Source organism: Lynx canadensis, chromosome C1, assembly GCF_007474595.2.
Source record: "Lynx canadensis isolate LIC74 chromosome C1, mLynCan4.pri.v2, whole genome shotgun sequence".
NCBI classification, from domain to species: domain Eukaryota; kingdom Metazoa; phylum Chordata; class Mammalia; order Carnivora; family Felidae; genus Lynx; species Lynx canadensis.
Genome location: NC_044310.1, coordinates 74,600,611 through 74,618,724, shown reverse-complemented (window position 1 = coordinate 74,618,724; position 18,114 = coordinate 74,600,611). Strand labels below are relative to the sequence as shown.

The 18,114-nt window shown below is 39.4% G+C and overlaps 1 long non-coding RNA gene across 2 annotated transcripts in view; it reads left to right on the top strand.

Annotated features, from left to right (window-relative positions):
• Positions 1–6,907: 6,907 nt before the first annotated feature.
• The window catches only part of LOC115521222, a 97,414-nt gene continuing 86,207 nt past the window's right edge, over positions 6,908–18,114 (top strand). Inside the window, exons 1-3 of one of the 2 annotated variants that reach the window (XR_003970993.1) lie at positions 6,908–7,225; positions 13,538–13,708; positions 15,014–15,137. This is a non-coding gene — a long non-coding RNA (uncharacterized LOC115521222). Of the gene's footprint in view, positions 7,226–13,537; positions 13,709–15,013; positions 15,173–18,114 lie in introns of those variants that run through there. The other variant, XR_003970992.1, reaches the window with a different exon arrangement.

Here is an 18,114-nt window from a genome sequence, read left to right as displayed (position 1 = left end):
CTTAGAGCCTGGAGCCTGCTTGGAATTCTGTGTTTCCCTCTCTCTCTGCCCCTCCCCAACTCATGCTCTGTCTCTGTCTCAGAAATAAATAAAAATTAAAAAAAAAAACCTGGACCTACTCTGGTACCCATCCCATTCTCTCAGAATCATTTGTACACTGAAATTTTTTAAATACTGATTTTGTCTTCCTGTAGGAAGTTGACAGAGCTCCCCACAAACTTTCTAGTTCTTCCTTTCTTGGTAGAAAGGGAGACTTAACCTGAAAAGTTGGCTCAGGATGTTGATCCCGGTGGAGCCTGACAGCGGTACGCCCGTGTTCTCCTGTGTTCATTTGGATTACAAGCGGGGGTGAGGGTGTATATTATTGCAGCTTTCCTCTTTCCTCATCTGCAATATATGTTTGATCTGGGCTGAGCCACAAGACTTACTGTGAGAGCTGGTTCCTTAGTAAGCAACCCCATACAACCAGTGACTCTAGCTCTCCTGGGGGTGGGGCACATGCCCTGCCATCCTAATGAGATTTCTAGTGGCTTCTCTCTTAGCTTTCCCCTTAGCAGAGGCCATCTGCATATGCTCTTCAGACTCCAGAAGAAATCCTGGCCCCTACATCATGGCCCCTGGTCTCTAGAGCACACATGACTCTCACAGAACTTGGCATTTCCTCCCAGGACACAGGCACACTCAGCCATTGACTCTCGTGACCTCTGAGCTACATCATAATCATTGCTAGACTGTAGTCGATGCTGAGTAAGTTTTAGGTGTATCTGGGTAACTATTTTCTGGGTTGAAAATTAGGGAAAACATTGTGAAAATATTGAGCAACTCTATGAGGTTATGAAAATAAATGCTTAAAATCTGGAGTGTCCAGAAGTATATAATTAAAGAGAAGTTTGCCAGTGTTTTAAATGACCCCAGATTATTGTGCATTTTAAATTTGCTCAGCTGCCCTTCACACATTCTTTCTTCTCTTGCTGTCAGATTACTTATGGTTATTTCTTGCTGCTGTCTATAGGCCGGCAAGTTATCAGCACTTCTTCACAGTAGCTAGTGGTCTTAAAAGTAAGTCTGGAGCCCAGCTGCTTGGGTGGACACCTCAGATCTGTCACATGTAACCCTGGGCATGTTACTTAGCCTTTCTGCTCTCCAGTTTTTCATGTGTGAAATGGTGGATAATAACAGCACCTAGCTCATGGGGTTGTCATGAGGTTTAAGTGAAATAAAACTACTCAGAATAATGCCTGGAAAATAATGGGTGCTCAATAAATATTTGTTATTGTAATTCTCTTTCTCATTTGTTATCTCAAATCTGCTAAGGACTAACACACAAGATAATCAGGGTTATTAAAACTCTAAACAAGATAAAATTAAATAGTCTTTGAATGAATGCCTACCCAACTAGCCCATGAGGAAAGTGAACATTAGTGCAGCTGTCCCATTCAGGCAGAAAAAGCTTTAATGAGGTATCATGCTGTCAAGACGGCTGCTTACCTGACTTGTTTCTTCTGATCAACAGAATCGTGACTCCTATTATTGGTTTAGACAGAGTATTTTAATGTTATGCAAAAGTATTCTTCACTTAAAAATTTTTTTTAATTAAATGAGCTTTTATTTTAATTCCAGTTAGTTAATATACAGTGTTACATTAATTTCAGGTGTGCAATATAGTGATTCAACACTTCCATAAATCATCCGGTGCTCATGACGACAAGGGCACTCCTTAATCCCCATCACCTATTTAACCCATACCCTTACTCATCTCTCCTCTGGTAACCATCAGTTTGTTCTCTATAGTTAAGAGTCTGCTTCTTGGTTTGTCTGTCTTTTTATCCTTTGCTCATTTGTTTCTTAAATTCCACATATGAGTGAAGTCGTAGGGTATTTGTCTTTCTCTGACTGACTTATTTCACTTAGCATTATACTCTCTACTTCCATCCATGTCATTGCAAATAGCAAGGTATCATTCCCTTTTTGTGTTTGAGTAACATTCCATTGTATGTATACACCACATCTTCTTTATCCATTCATCAGTTGATGGACACATGGTCTGTTTCCATAATTTGGCTACTTCAGATATTGCTGCTATAAACATTGGGGTGCATGTGTTCCTTTGAATTCATATTTTTGTCTCCTTTGGGTAAATACCTAGTAGTGCAATTGCTGGATCATCGGGTAGTTCTAGTTTTAACTTTTCAGGAACCTCCATACTTGTTTTCCACAGTGGTAAAAGCATTCTTTATTCCAAATCTTTTAGAATGACAAAAAAAAAAAAAATTACGTGAAAATGGTTCGGCCTGAAACATAAGCATATAACTTACAAGTTGCTATATTAAACATAATGATGCTCAGAACAAACTTTAATGTTCCGCGTTCTGACGTGGATCTCTAGTATTCTATCTCTGGGATTGTCGGCACCTATAGTCAGCAGTGGATAAAGGAAAAGCGTCTGTCGCCATTCAGTTTCGATCCCCTTCTTTCATCACCCTGGTTATCATGAGTTTCAGAAACTGTTTCACTCATTCTAGCTTTCCTTCTTTTTTGCCTTTTCCGGGACAGGCCCATGTAACGTTGACATTTCCAGTGCACAGTCAGCTTCGGCCTGATTCTGAGACAAGGCTTTGTCCCGGAGATGAAAGTGAGCACAGACCATGATGCTCAGCAGACAGTAGTCTCTCTCTCACTGCTCCCCCTGCCCCCGCAAAAGATTTTATTTTTAAGTAATCTCTACACCCAATGTGGGGCTTGAACTCACAACCCCCAGATCAAGAGTCACCTCAGCTCTACCAACTGAGCCAGCCAGGTACCCTTTTGGAGTCTCTTACTAAATATTTATTAAATGAATGGATGATTGCTCTGGCTTTCACTGAAAGAGAATAATGAACATCATCTAGAAAAACTCCCCCAAGTGTGCAGAAAATGTTGACCTTAAACTGTTGTCATTTTCTTTGCCACACTATCAAACATCACCCTGGTTCTTCCGGCCAGGCCCGTATTGTTTAATTCATACACAAGCCATACTTGTGCTGTTTAATGTGTACACAAAGCCATCTATACACAAACTATGTGACACTTGTTCTGGTGGGTCAGAGGTATTTTTTGCTTGGCTCAACGGGATGGGTCACATTGTTCACCAGCAGATTACAGATAGGAGAGTAGCTGATGTAGTTGTTAAGCATGTTAAAGTCTGTGGAAGTTGAATTTCTAATTCATTTTGCTTGAAATTCTGAATTTTTATTTGCCTATGGCCCATTTTTTCACACAGAGCTTTAAATACACTAATAGCAAGATGTTTTTATTAAATTTTCTCGGCCAGAGATTATAATACATGTGCAAACATCTGATGAGGAAAAAAGAAAAGGGAGCAGATAAGAAATAAATGACTTAAAATTGAGACTCAATTCAAAACAAGCTTAACGTTTTGCCGGGAGTGAAAAATTCCAAATTTCGTTGCTCCATCTAGTGGTGAACCGTTGTATGACTTTAGTGAAGAGCTTTTAGTTTTTCACAGTGGATGTTTTATTCCAACTAGTAGGTAGAAAAAAAATGTTTAATAGATTCCCAGTCTTATTGACCCACTAAAATGAACAGAAAATTGCTCCACATAAAAAGAAAAGATCACTGCTTAATGAATCTGAATAGACTTAAAGACATATTTACTAACCAACTCAAATTTCAAACCATGGTTCCTTTCTCAGTCTAGGACCTCGCATCAATAGTGCTATCTGTACCTATTACTGTATTTTTAATCTGTATATCATCCTGAAAATATAAGACAATTTAGGCCTAATCTGGATTGGTGGAGAGAAACGCTAATAGAGAGAGGAGCTCTTCTGCAGTTAATAGCATGAGTTGTTGACCCAGGCCTTAATAAGGCCCGAAAAGTGCTCTGAATTGTGTGACAAATATCAGTCCAGTCAATAGGTGAAGGGGATTAAGAGGCACAAACTTCCAGTTGTAAAATAAACAAAAAATAAAGATTGCATGTCTACCTGAATGTAATGAATTGTTCCCGTTAACAGGGGCTCTAGGTCAGACTACTTGGGTTCCAATTCTGACACTAGCACTTATTAGCTGTGTGGCCTTTGTACCTCAGTTTCATTGTCTATAAAATGAAAATAATGCTACCCCTCACATAGAATTGTGAGGTTAAACTAGATACTGCATGGAAAACACTTGGAACTATATCTGATGCAGAATAAGTGCTCAATAACATTTTCATGATATTATTTTTTTAAAAAAATTTTAAGTTTATTTTTTGAGAGAATGAGAGAGAAAGAGAGAGAGCGAGACAGAGAGAGAGAGAGGATGCCAACCAAGCAGGTTCTGCACTGTCAGCACAGAGCCCGATGTGGGGCATGAACTGTGAGATCATGACCTGGGCTGAAGTCAAGAGTCAGATACTTAACCAACTGAGCCACACAGGCACCCCTATTATTATTAGTTTTTAAATGCTTACTTATTTTTGAGAGAGACAGACAGAGCATGAGCGGGGGAGGGGCAGAAAGAGACGGGGACACAGAATCCGAAGCAGGTTCCAGGCTCTGAGCTGTCAGCACAGAGCCCAGTGTGGGGCTTGAACTCATAAACCGTGAGATCATGACCTGAGCAGAAGTTGGACACCCAACCACCTGAGGCCACCCAGGCACCCCCATTTTCCTGATGTTATTATTAACTTTGTGTTGTGTATTCACAGATTTCGTGGTGTTGGTTTCGTGTGTAATTGAATTGTGTCAGTAATCAGGTGTCCATTTGGTAAGCCTTTGGAACCTCTGATTTCCCTGACTCAGTGGAGTTGTCTCACTCTGGGAGGGAGTCTTCACTGCAATATCTTAACTGTAACAGCAACCCATATCCCATTCTGCAACATTATTTATATGGTCAGTCTCTCACTTCCCAAATTCAGCTTTGCCTCCCAGAATTTCAGCACTCACCTGGAAAGTAGAGATGGCATGCTTGGTCCTGGGCATGCCCACAGTTTGTTCATTTCTCCTCAGGACTTCAAAGTCATGGTTTAGCTTTAGTCTTTCCTGAGAGCAAACTTTCCTCACAAAAAGTGGAAGGACAGATTCCATGAAGCTAATTGCATACATATTCTAGGAAATAGCACACTGCATTGACAGTATTAGAGTACCACTTTTCTTTTACCCTTAGAAAGTTGTCTGTCATGAAATACCTCCCTTCTTCCAGGGTCTAATTGTAGATGCTTCTAAGAGCATAGGCTATGGAGCTGGAGGTGTGGAGTTTTAACTCTTAGCTCCACCATTTTAGTGGTAGAATAACCTTGGAGAAATTATTGACTTCTGTGGGCCTTTGTTATTTCATTATTAGGTACAGGGGGAAAACATAGAAGCTATTGCAAAAGTTGTTCTGCAAATTAAATGAACTAATATGTATAAAGCACTTAGAATAATGCCTGGTATGTGGTAAGTGATATGTAAGGGTTAGTTGTTGCAAGAGTTGTTATTAGTGGATATTCCTTATTCCGTGGAGGATAAACTGTTGTATATTTCTAGAGATTCCAAATTCAGCATAATCTAAGAGTTATTCCTTTCACTTTCACCCTTTGTGACATTTTCTATATATTCTCTTCCTGACTCTGGTCTTGAATTTTGTCTTTTCCCAGTCTTTTCTTTACAATTTTTCTTCTTCAATGGTAGTGTCCACTTCAGAAACTCTTTCTCCTGTGAAGACATTTTAACTCTCACCCTTTTACTTCTTACCAAGGAATTTCTCAAGGACATAAACTATGTTTATTCTTTATATGTTTCTGATGCTTTGCACAGAGCTCATAGTTGCCCAATAAAGATGCATGGATAAAATAATAGAAACACTAGCTTGCATTTGCACCTCAGGTTTGTGATTGCCTTAGAAAAGTATACCTATAATTATAATTATTGTCCTTTACTTAGTAGCTATCAATGCTAGGCACTATACTAAGGGTTTTAGATAGCATGACTCATTAAATGGCATCAACAATTTTAGAGGTGTAAATCCTATTAGTTTCATTTTACAATTGGGAAGCAGAGTTTTAGAAAATATAAATTGCTTGTCCAAAGTGACAGTGTTAGTGGCTAAAGCCCCTTTCTCATGAAAAAATCCTCTATTGGTTACTGGACATCTTCATGTTTATTCCTTCTACTATGTTGGTTTAGGGTGGGGCCACAGTTCTCTGGTCTTCCATCTCCTGCAGGTAAATGGTTTTGCCAAACTCCCCCAGAGCCACACATTTGAGAGGTTGCAAATTCAAATACCATAGGAGGCACTCAGAGAACAGCGTTTGTTGTGTGAGGGTATGGGTCGTGTCTTGAAAATCCAGAGTTTCCCCCATCCTGTCACCAGGACCTATGAATTTGCTGTGAATAATGTTGGTTATGGACTCTCCATCCTCCCCTCCTCCCATATCACTCTAGTTCAAGTCCTTGTACCCCAAACCACTGAGACTGTTGCAAGAGTTGCTAAGTCCTCTCTGTAGGTCTTGTGTCTTCCTCTCCTTCTGTTTATCAGAGCAAACAAATTTTTGAAGTTGTTAGCTCCTTATTAAAAAGGCTTTATGGTTTTCCACTGTTAATTACTGAGTCCAGACTTAACGTTTCATGTAGACCAGCCAGAACATATTCACACCTAACACTCCATTCTTATACCTTTACGCAATCCTCTGCTTTTGTCAGAATGGTTCCACTGGCAGTTCCTGAAAATGCCAAGCACAGACTTTCTTTTTCTTTTCTGCTTATGATCTTTTCTTAGCTTCTTCCAGTTAAATAAATCTTATCCCAGATTCCTGTTCTATACTAGCTTTTTGTTTTTGTTTTTGGTGAGACAAATGTTCGCCTTTCTTTCAGTCCTTCCTTTTTCTTTCTTTCTTTCTTTCTTTCTTTCTTTTCTTTCTTTCTTTCTTTCCTTCCTTCCTTCCTTCCTTCCTTCCTTCCTTCCTTCCTTCCTTCCTTCCTTCTTCTCTTTATTTCTTTCCCTCAGTATAATGCATTTTCCTATACCGTTTTGTAGAAAGACAGTAGAATATAGTAGTCCAATATAGACTCTGGATCTAGGCACCTGACTTCAAATCCTGGTGCTACCACTTCCTTTCTGGTGACCTGATTCAAGTTACTAAACACCCTCTGTGCTATAGTGACTTCTACCTTACCGAGTGAAGATAAAATATGCCTGTCTGACAAGACTGCAGAGAGGATTAAAATGAATCAGTTCATGTAAAAGCAACGAGTGGCATAAGGTAAGCACTAAATATGATGATGACGATGGCGGTGATGTTATTTGCTCTTTTTGGGTCCTACATTCTTCATACTATTTGTAAACTCTTTCAAGTCAGAGATTTCCATATATCCTTGCCTTGCCAGTCAGGAGACTGGGTGTATCACATAGGCAGGTCTTCAACCTTAAGACCCTTTTTTACTTTTGTGTAAAATGGAAAGAATTTTTTCTTACATTAGTATAATGTATTAAAATTGGTTTTTCATGTAATAAGTTTATTTATTATCTGCCTACCCACCTCACATATGAGATAATTTCTGCAAAGCATGTTGGAAACTGAGGAATGTGGATGTTAACTGTATTACCAAGATGCTCAGTAGTGCGGTTTGAAGAATGGGATCAATGCTTGTCTTTCTTTCCCCTCCCCTCTAATCTAAATACCATATAAAAAGAATTGGAAGAATTCTTTTTGATGTTTTTTCATCAATAGTGTCTCAATCTTCTCATGGCGCATCCTTCCACCTCACCTTCCAGAAGAGCGTTATCTTTTTTTTTTAGAAGGGCAAGTTGTGACTGTGAATACAAGCCTCTGGTATACTAGTGCCTGGAGGAATAGTAGGATTTGAAGAAGTCTCGTAAAATAATGTTCTAATTCTTGCTCCACAGAATTTAATTATTTGTCTACTATTTATCAGGGTGGTTACAATCTCTTTTCTGAGGTAAAAGGAGATACTAGACTTAGAGGAAGGGGAGCGGAACAAGTGAGGAATGAAATCCAAATTATCATCATGGGAGAAAAGAAAATCAGAAACTGGCAACTGAAGTAAGACAATAAGGTATTTGTTTAAAAATGAATATAAGGTGGGGGACCTGGGTGGCTCAGTCAGTTGAGTGTCTGACTTCGGCTCAGGTCCTGATCTCGTGGTTTGTGAATTCGAGCTCCACATCAGGCTCAGAAATGTCAGCCTGTCAGTGCAGAGCCCACTTTGGATCCTCTGTTCCCCTCTCTCTGCCCCTCCCCCCAGTTGTGCTCTCTCAAAAATAAAATAAATATTAAAAAAATGAATAAAAGGTGGAGCCACAGAAAATGAATATGATTTTTAAGGCAAGAAATTGTGACTTGTTTAGTCTTTGAGAAGCAGAATATTATCAAAAACATAGTAAAATAATGAGTACAGAAGGGTATATGATATGGCCAGCTGTGGGAATTTCTAGGCTGGCTTCTGTGCTAATTATTAAGTATCCAGCTCTCATTCCATATTCAAACTAAGCATCCATGAACTTCTCTATCTAGCAGGATGAGACATAGGAAGATATTCAAATACCAAAGTAACTATGGAAATAGGAAGAACAAAGCAGAATTCTTGAAAGTCTCTGGGTAAGGATAAAAGGAAAACAGAATAAAGAAGATCTCACAGCAGGGGCCTGTGACAGATCTCCAAATCAAGAAGTCAGGGAAGATGAAGTGGAACAAAGGCAAATCTCCACAACCAGGGAGATGGTCCATAGATTTCAACTACCCAGTTAACTTTCAGATAACTCACTCAGGAGAACAGAACTGGAAACATATAAAACATAAGTTTAATTCTCTCAGTAAATGATGCAAAAGAGTAGCAAGAATTTTGAAAATGGTCTTACATTTTGAAGAAGATTTTATAGACTGCCTGAATGTCTTAAAAACCTAGAGAAGAGCGATCCTGGATTAGCCAAATTCTAAGTATGAACACTATTTCAAAATGTTAGGAAACCAAGATTAACTTGCTTATAAATTTGATGGGTTAAAAAGAATACATATATAGATATATGTGAGTGTGTGTGTGTGTGTGTGTGTGTGTGTTATGCCACACCGAATCAAAGGCAAGAGATACTTTGAAATATATATTTATGGTAAATGCTTTATTGGGTCCCTGTTCTTTTCTCTCCGCGCCCCCCCCCCCCCATTCTTTTCTTATAGTCTGAATTACCTGTGTGTTTTGGTGATGTGTACATTATATATTTCTATGCAGAAAACACCCCCAAAGTTAAAAGTTTCCACGTGGTTTCTTGTCAGCTTGTGTGGCGTGTTCACAAGGTCTCTTGAAGCCTAGGCTTTGAATACAAACAATGTCACTTTGTCTTCATTCATTCGAACCAAATCTCAAGGCCAGCCCATATTCAAGGGGTGGGACAATTGACTTCACTTTGTGGGAGGAACTAGAAAGAACCTGTGGCTATTTTTCATCTATTGTAGGTGTTTAATTCCAATTGCAAAATGAGATAAAAGGTACGGAAGACTCTGACTTGGATTGAAAACTGCTAAATTATTGTGAAGTGTTATTATTATGTGGCTGACCCGATGTTCCTTCCCTCCTTCTCTGGGGTCTTTTTTGGGGCAGATATCCTCATAAGAAAGCTCAACACAGGCTGCTAAAACCATGCTGAGCCAACCGAAATGGTGTTAGGGGTCTTGGCCACTACCTATTTATTCAATATCTCATGGAGGAGTCTGCTACCAATTCAGTGACATAAAAAGTGCACTGAATTTCAGAAAGAAAGATTTTTTGTGTGTGCCGTAAATCTTGTGATAATATTTGTCATTAGCTCAAGCACTGATCCCTGGTTCAAAGGAAATTTATGCTTCAACTGAGCAGGACAGGTTTTTATCTTCTTAAATCATGGTACCAGAAGCTGAAAGAAAAATAAGCCAAAAAAAGTGAGGTCGAATTACCTTGTTTATTCAGCTCTCTGACATCCTCACAAGATCTCAACAGTGACAATGGGCTTGAAGGATCAGTGAGTATTTGTAGGAGGCACCTCTCGTGGTGGCTTCACATCACAGGGTTCCCCTTTACTAAGGGGCTGCTGCTGCATAGATATGTGCTCTCCTTGCCCCCACTCTGACAGACATCTCAAAGTTAGGAAAGAGTCTTCTGGACCATGGCTGACTGGACTAGGCCTGTCATTTGACCTAAGTAAGCCCATCAGTTTACTGCTGTCATGAACTAGAGATGTTGCTAGGAGAGCCACCATGCTCTTGGAAGTTGTTGCTCTGGAAGGAAGGCCCACCACCTCCTGCAGAAGAAATACATGGAATTGCACTAGTTCCTACCCTCCTGAACCTTGGTTTAATTCTTCCTTAGATCTGGTAAGATACTCCACTGTTCTTACAATCAATTCCCTGTTTTTGCTCAAACTATTAGAGTGGTTTCTGTTACTTGTAATTAAAAGAATCTTAGCAGAAGACAGCCACAACCATGGCTGAATGGTTAGAAGAAAATGGTTTATCTGGATGCCATTCTATCAATTCATGGATTCATTAGTCATTTATTGAGGACCTATTATATGTCAAACACAGAGAAAAGTACACAAATAAGACATAAGGAGATGTGGGGAGATAGTCATGCAACATATAATCACACTAAACTGTGATAATGTTCTGGTAGAGATAGTACAAAGCGATGTGGGAGTATAGGTAAGAGTATGAATGAACTCCCTGGGTGGGTTGGGGAACTGGGGTTAATCAGCTTGGAGAAGGATATAAGTTAAGGACTAAATCAAAGCTATGCAGAAAATTCACTGTCATTACATTACAGAGGTAGCAAATGAGGAATTGCTACATGGAGGCCGAAGACCAGCTGTTCTCAATATCAACTTAGCTCTGCCAAGTGGAAACTGATTTGAACAGCAGTATGAGAGACTGAGATTATATATGGAAGAATTTCCTGACAGTGAGAGTAGTTAACGTTGCGAGATTGTAGAATCTTCTCCTCTCGAGGTTTAAAAAAATAACATAGCTCATCATCTGCCTGGATAGCATTATTGTGATGCTGTCTAAAAGTAGGGAAATGGAAGATAATTGCTCAAGCTCTTTTCTATCTTAGAGTTTTTATAAATCTGTCACTTTTAAGGAAAACTATTGAACCAATGAAAAATAAAATTACAGGCATAAAAGTAATGCAAAAGAATAAAAAAATAATCAAATTATTAATTCCCCCTTGGTTCAAGAATGAGGAAGAAATAAAGAGACTAAAAAGATTCAATATGTGCTATTTTAGAAATTGTTTTGAAATCACATGATCTATTGGTTGTTCAAAAACCCAGGTTTGGGCTCAACTGGTTGCTAACTAATAGTCCTGTCTACTCCATCCTAACCAGAGTACTTTAGTTTCTCCTGAATCGTGTTATAACTGATTTCTTCAGCTTGTAGAACATTTTCTATGTGTTTTCTATATGTTTATAAATTTCTTTTTATTGTGAACTTAAGCACATTTATAAAATAAAATAGTCAAATGAACATCAGCTTTCTCCATCACTCAAAATTTACATTGTCCTTTTTAAGTTTAGGTACCTACATTCTGCTTATAGGAATTTTGAATTCTGCTTTCTTCCACATGATTGATATCATTTATACTCTTTCGTGTGTTAATGTATTCCCCACACTTGCCACATTTAACAGCACTTGAGCACATCACTGCGAATCCATAGATTTTGATCATATGTAATAAGTGGGTAGCTGGAGCCGACTGGGAGGACAAATGCCCTGAGCGCATCTGTGACGCGATGAAATCATCACTGCCTCTCACCTGTCACTGGAGCCTCCCCATCCTCCCCTCCTTTCCTGCCCTCCTTTCTTCTTCCCTCCCTCTCTCCCTTCCTCTCTTTCTTCCAATTAAAGAGACTGGCATGAGCTTAAAATTAGAACATGTATTCAGAGAATTGTAAGTCCTGTTGGGCTCCCAATAAAATATATGACTAGAAAATAAAATTAGAAAATTAAGTTAGGTAAAATTATGTAGAATTTGCTAAGACCACAGAGTTTAGTTTGTTGGGCAGTCATCGGGAAACAAATGAACACAGCATGTGGAAGATAAGCATGGACATGTTGCACAGTGGAAGGCTGTAGAGAATGGTAATCAGCTAAAATTTTTTTTAATTTTTTTTTTTTTTTGAGAGAGAGAGAGAGACAGAGCACAAGTGGGGAAGACTCAGAGAGAGAGAGAGAGAGGGACACAGAATGTGAAGCAGGCTCCAGGCTCTGAGCTGTCAGCATAGAGCCCTGCATGGGGCTCAAACTCACAGACTGCAAGATCACAACTTGGGTTGAAGTCAAATGCTTAACAGACTGAGCCACCCAGGTGCCCCTAAGAATGGTAATCAGTTTAATGACTCAAAGTGGGGAATCATTCAAGATGAGACACACATTGACATTTTATTTTATATTAAACCGCAAGATATACATACATACACCAATATTTTGATATTGGGCTAAGGACTTATTTTATTTTTTGAATGTGAATCCATTCATTGTTCTAAGTTGTTTTTATTTTTGTTTTAATCATAGTCATAAATCATTGTTTATGACTTCCCAGTTTTAGTTGCTTGAAAGCTGAACAAAAGTTTAGAGATATTTTCAAAGCAGTCTTAGTGTAACATTCTTTGAGATTTTAAGTTTTTTCACCAATCTTTTTATCTCACTCACACTTAATTTGATTTTTTTTTTTTTTGGAACTGCCTTTATCTAATTTTTACCAAAACATTCAGTTTAAGTTTCATAAAAATCTACATCTCCCTCTTTTCTCACACATATTTCGTCAGTTTATAGAAAAAAAAAAAACACTTTTTTTAAGTAGCCTTCATGCCCAGTGTGCAGCCCAATGTGAGGGTTGAACTCAGGACCCTGAGATCAAGACTTGAGCCGAGATCAAGACCTGAGCTGAGATCAAGGGCCTGATACTTAACTGAATGAGCTTATAAAAGTCCCCAGCTTATAAAGTTTTAACTCAATAAAGAAATTAGAATAATAAAAACAAATCACAAACTGATTTTGTATAAGCATGCAACTTGGCTGATGGGAAGTGAAGGTATAGGTGTGGTAGAAGATAGGATACTAACCAGGAATGTTTGGTGTACTTGGACATAAGACTTATAATTTAGGATGGGGCAGAGAACACAGATTTATCTGCTATGCCAATTAAGAGAGTTTAGGGAAAGGGGGGGGAACCCTGGAATTTAGTTTTGAGTCTTTCACCAGAAAATAAAAGTTCAGTTTTTGGTGCCCCTATATAAATTTAATATACCACCTTTGATATACTAACTTCCATTCATATCTTTCTGTCTCCCTCATATTCCCTTTATTTTTCAATTTCTTTGAGATTCTAGAGCATAAGGGGAAGAATTGGGCAGAAATATTTCAGTGGCCTAGATAGGACCCTCTTCTGGGATGAGGACATCCTTGAGAAAGAGAGACGCTCTTCTTGTTACTCAGATTGTAGAGGATTAAAAGAAGGATGGTTTTATGTCTTGGTTTAGAATCTCCTCATTAGATTTTGACTTGTAACCCTTTTTTTTCCCCCAGGTTACACTTTCCACTAGGAATATGATGGGGTGCAATTCAGAGTTTTTGGCTTTTCTTGATAGCTTCTGGGATTAACAGATCACCAACATCTCCAATCTCCATCTGGTAGAATTGAGAGGAGGAGGAGGAAGATGAGGAGGAGGAGGAGAAGGAAAAGAAGTCGTTCTTAAGGTATAGAAAGAGTAAATATATCCTTTCCCCTACCTTCTCCTTGAAGTGACTTGCAAAGTTAGGGCCCCGGACACCTTCAGAAAGTGACTTTCCTAGCTCAGTGCTTTACTTGGTGCTGATTCACATGAGACTTTGTATCCTGGGCATCAGAGCTACCTTGATAGTTGACCTTGTGGAAATAGTAAAAACTCATTTCCCTAAAAAAGAAAATATAAAATTATAAATGATTTTTCCTTTAAGAATAAAATCAGGTTTTGGGGCGCCTGGGTGGCGCAGTCGGTTAAGCGTCCGACTTCCAGCCAGGTCACGATCTCGCGGTCCGTGAGTTCGAGCCCCGCGTCAGGCTCTGGGCTGATGGCTCGGGGGCTGGAGCTGTTTCCTATTCTGTGTCTCCCTCTCTCTCTGCCCTCCCCCGTTCATGCTCTGTCTCTCTCTGTCCCAAAAATAAATAAACTTGAAAAAAAAAAAAAAAAAAAAAAGAATAAAATCAGGTTTCACTAAAAAGCTGGAAGGACTGCATTGCATCCTATAGTGTAGCATAAAATCCTTCACCAGTTACAATTTCAATGACAATGAGGGTCGCTTTTTTGTCTGATAAAGATCAGGAATCGACTATTGTCCCCAAACTCAAGACTGCTACTTGTTTCAAGTGGAATGGAAGGGTTGCAGCAATTATTGTGATGAATGAAACAAAATGAAAAAGAGTTGGAATAGTTCAATGTTATTCACATGATCAGCTGGCATATGGCAGCCCTAGGCTCTGCGGTGGGGACCCTGGGATGGAGTATCCTATGTATTGAAAATTCTAGACAAAACCTAAATTTAGAAGAAAAACTGCTGTCGATGGTGTTAGTGGTACTTTCTTTTGACACTGTGAATTGGGGGGTATATTATGTGAGTTCACTACCTAAGTCACTCAACAATGCTTGAAACTAATGAAGCTTAGCCTCAGGGCCCCTCACTTGCATGGGCCTTTCAAAATGCTCATTTGGTCATATGCTTTGTGAAGTTTGAAAAAGTAGAATACTTTAACTGCAATTTGTTAAAATCACTTATGTGTAAGCTTGACTAAGCCATGAAGTGCTCAGATATTTGTTCAAATGTTATTCTGGGCGTCTGTGAGAGTGTTTGGGGATGAGATTAACATTTGGGTTGGTAGACCTCGGTAAACAGATTGCCCCCCACCCCCATGTAGGTAGCCCTCATCCAATCGGTTGAAGGCTGATCACTCACTCTCTCACAAGTAAGAGGGAACATCTCCTGCTTGACTGATGAACTAAGACTTCACTCTTTTGCTGCCTTCAGACTTGAACTGAAACACTGGCTCCTCTTGGGTCTTCAGCCTGCTGGCTTTCGGACTGGAACTACACCACCACTGCTGATTCTCCAATTTGCTGACTGCAGATCTTGAGATCACCTCCACAACGCTGTGAGCCAATTCCTCAAAATAAATATCGAAATGGATATATATCCTTTTGGTTCTGTTTCTCTGGAGAACCCTGACTAATATCCTTCTTTCATATTTGCCCTTGAGTTGGCTGATATTGGAAGTGTTTTGGGGATCGGGAGGACATTTAATTGGGGAATCATTAGCTGAGTATATTTGTATAGTTAGCAGTCACTTCTGGGAACAGTAGCTAGCCTCATGTGGAAATGGCTTCCCAGCTTTAGTCCCCTGTCCACTGTACCAGCTTATCTGATAATGTGACTGAACACCCCTGCCTGGAGGTCTATCGCTATGAGACTATTGGTTGACACCTGGCACTGAAAGTATGTGGATGGTGGAGGCAAAATGATGTCAAAGATTCAACCCATAGAGGGTTAACTCCCTTTTCACTTATGGTGTTTTCTTATATGGATACTGTAGCATCTGGCCCTGATATCAATATAGAAGCCCAGGGCAATGAGTGAGACATGTGTAGCACTGGGCATGAGATAAGATATAATAATGTTGTGTTTGCAAAAACAGTTGATCATTGCAGCCTAGCTCAAATAAGAGACAGGTAAGACAGATACTAAGACTGAAATACACGCTAACATGGTATATGAGACATGCTTCATACATGGATCTTTCTTCAATTCTAGAACATTCCCTGCCATTATATCTTCAATATTAGATCTTTTGATTCTTGATATCTTGAAATCCCTAGTAACTGTCTGTTGGAATTTGTTATTCTATCCATGATTTCTTTTAACTCTGCTTTCATGTGTTCCATTTGCTTTTTTCTCTAAGCTGTATTTGACTGATTTTCTAGGTTCCATCTTTTAATTAATCAGTTTTCTCTTCAGTGGTGTCTATAGTTCAACCCATCCATTATGCATTTAATTTTAATGATTGTATTTTTCATTTGCTTAAATTCTGTATTATTATGTTTTATTGTTTTAAAAAATGTTTATTTATTTTTGAGAGAGAGAGACAGAGCATGAGTGGGAGGGGGGGGCAGAAAGAGAGGGAGACACAGAATCCGAAGCAGGCTCCAGGCTCTGCATCAGCATAGAGCCTGACTCAGGGCTCAAACTCACAAACTGTGAGATCATGACCTGAGCCGAAGTTGGATGCTCAACCAAGTGAGGCACTCAGACACCCCGCATTATTATGTTTTAAAAACATAGTTTTTTAAATTTCCCTATTATGTTCTTCTTTCATTATTTTGAACATTTCAATATGTTTATTTTCACTTTTTTTCAGAGTTTTCTTTTTTTCTAGTTCTTAAGGGTGAAAATTCTGTTTTTGTTTTTTTTCCCCAATGTGGACTGCTTCTTCCTGTGTTGGTTTTCAAGGGAGTCCTTGGTCCTGGAAGATTCCTATGAACAGTTTCAAGTTTGCTGTTGTCAAAGCTTTAAGAGTTCCATCTGTTCTGGACCAGGGTTTTTATTTTTATTAAAAAAAATTTTTAATTTCAGTATAGTTGACACACAATGTTACATTAGTTTCAGGTGCACAATGTAGTGATTCAACTGATAACATTTGATTATTTTAGCTTATTCCACTTTATAGCTCGGGTCTTTGCCCCCAAAGAGCACAGGGCTTTAACTTGCATATGACTTCTAAAGGCAGAGGAAGGCTAGATCAAGGTTAGTGGACTGCAGTGTGGATTTTCTCTTGGTGCCCAGCCCATGTAGTATCAGGGATGTGAGCATGAAATACATATGTTCCAGGACGGAGGGAATTTAAAAGAGTTTATACAAGGAATTTACAACTTCTTTTCACCTCTCCTATGAAATTACTTGTACCTCTACCTATTTTTTTTCTTAATACCCAACCTTCCCGTCAAAGAGATCCCTTTTCCTCCTGTACCTTCAACTTTTCTATTGATTCCATTCTAGTGACATTTAAATGTGTTAAGTCTTTCCCACTAATTTGAACACTGATTTTGGGCATCTTCTTAGACCTCTCCTGATCACTTTAAAAATTTTTTAATTTATTGTTTTAAATGTTTGTCTATTTATTTTTGAGAGACAGGGACACAAGTGGGGGAGGGGCAGAGAGAGAGAGGGAGACACAGAATCCAAAGCTGGCTCCAGGTTCTGAGCTGTCAGCACAGAGCCTGACATGGGGCTGGAACCCACAAATAGCGATATCATGACCTGAGCTGAAGTCAGATGCTCAACTGACTGAGCCACCCAGGAGCCCCTCTGATTACTTTTTTAAATAAAGACACTGCTTGACCCTGGACTGTGTTGTTTGTCACCACTGCCATCGCTGCATCTTTGCTGCAGTCTCAGTTGGTGCCTTGAACCTACATGACTCTGGTGGCCCACACACTGAGCCCTTTGTTCCACGGTGTCTTTAATGTTTCATTCAGATTGGATTACTAACTACACTTAGGACCTGGAACTGGACTTCTGTGATGACTGCCAGGGGGCTGGATGATATAGCCTGGAAGTGTGGAGGAGTAAGTCTGTCATAGGATGAATCCTGATCAATGAGAATCAAGAGTAGCAAAGTAAAAAGTAAATTCCCAAGGCTCTTGCCCATCCCTTGCAGACTACTCTCAGGTGTGCTTCCTTCTTATAGCCCTTCAAAAAGGCCTGCAGATATACCTGCTGAGCAACCTATTGTGTATCTTTCTATTCTTTTTAAGTTTGTTTATTTATTTGAAGGTGCGCACAAGTGAGGGAGGGGCAGAGAGAGAGAGGGAGAGAGAGAGAGAATCCCAAGCAGGCTCCGCACCACCAGTGCAGAGCCTGATGTGGGGTTTGAACTCACAAACCGCAAGATCATAACCTGAGCTGAAGTTGGACCCTAACTGACTGAGCCACCGAAGTGCACTGCCTAGTGTGCTTCTTGGTGGATCATTATGAAGTGGCAGTCAGTGCTTTAGAGCAGCTCTTCGCATTGGTTTGCATTTCCTTGCTTTATTCCTCCTTTCCTTACCCTTGTTATCCTGGGCTTGCATCTCACA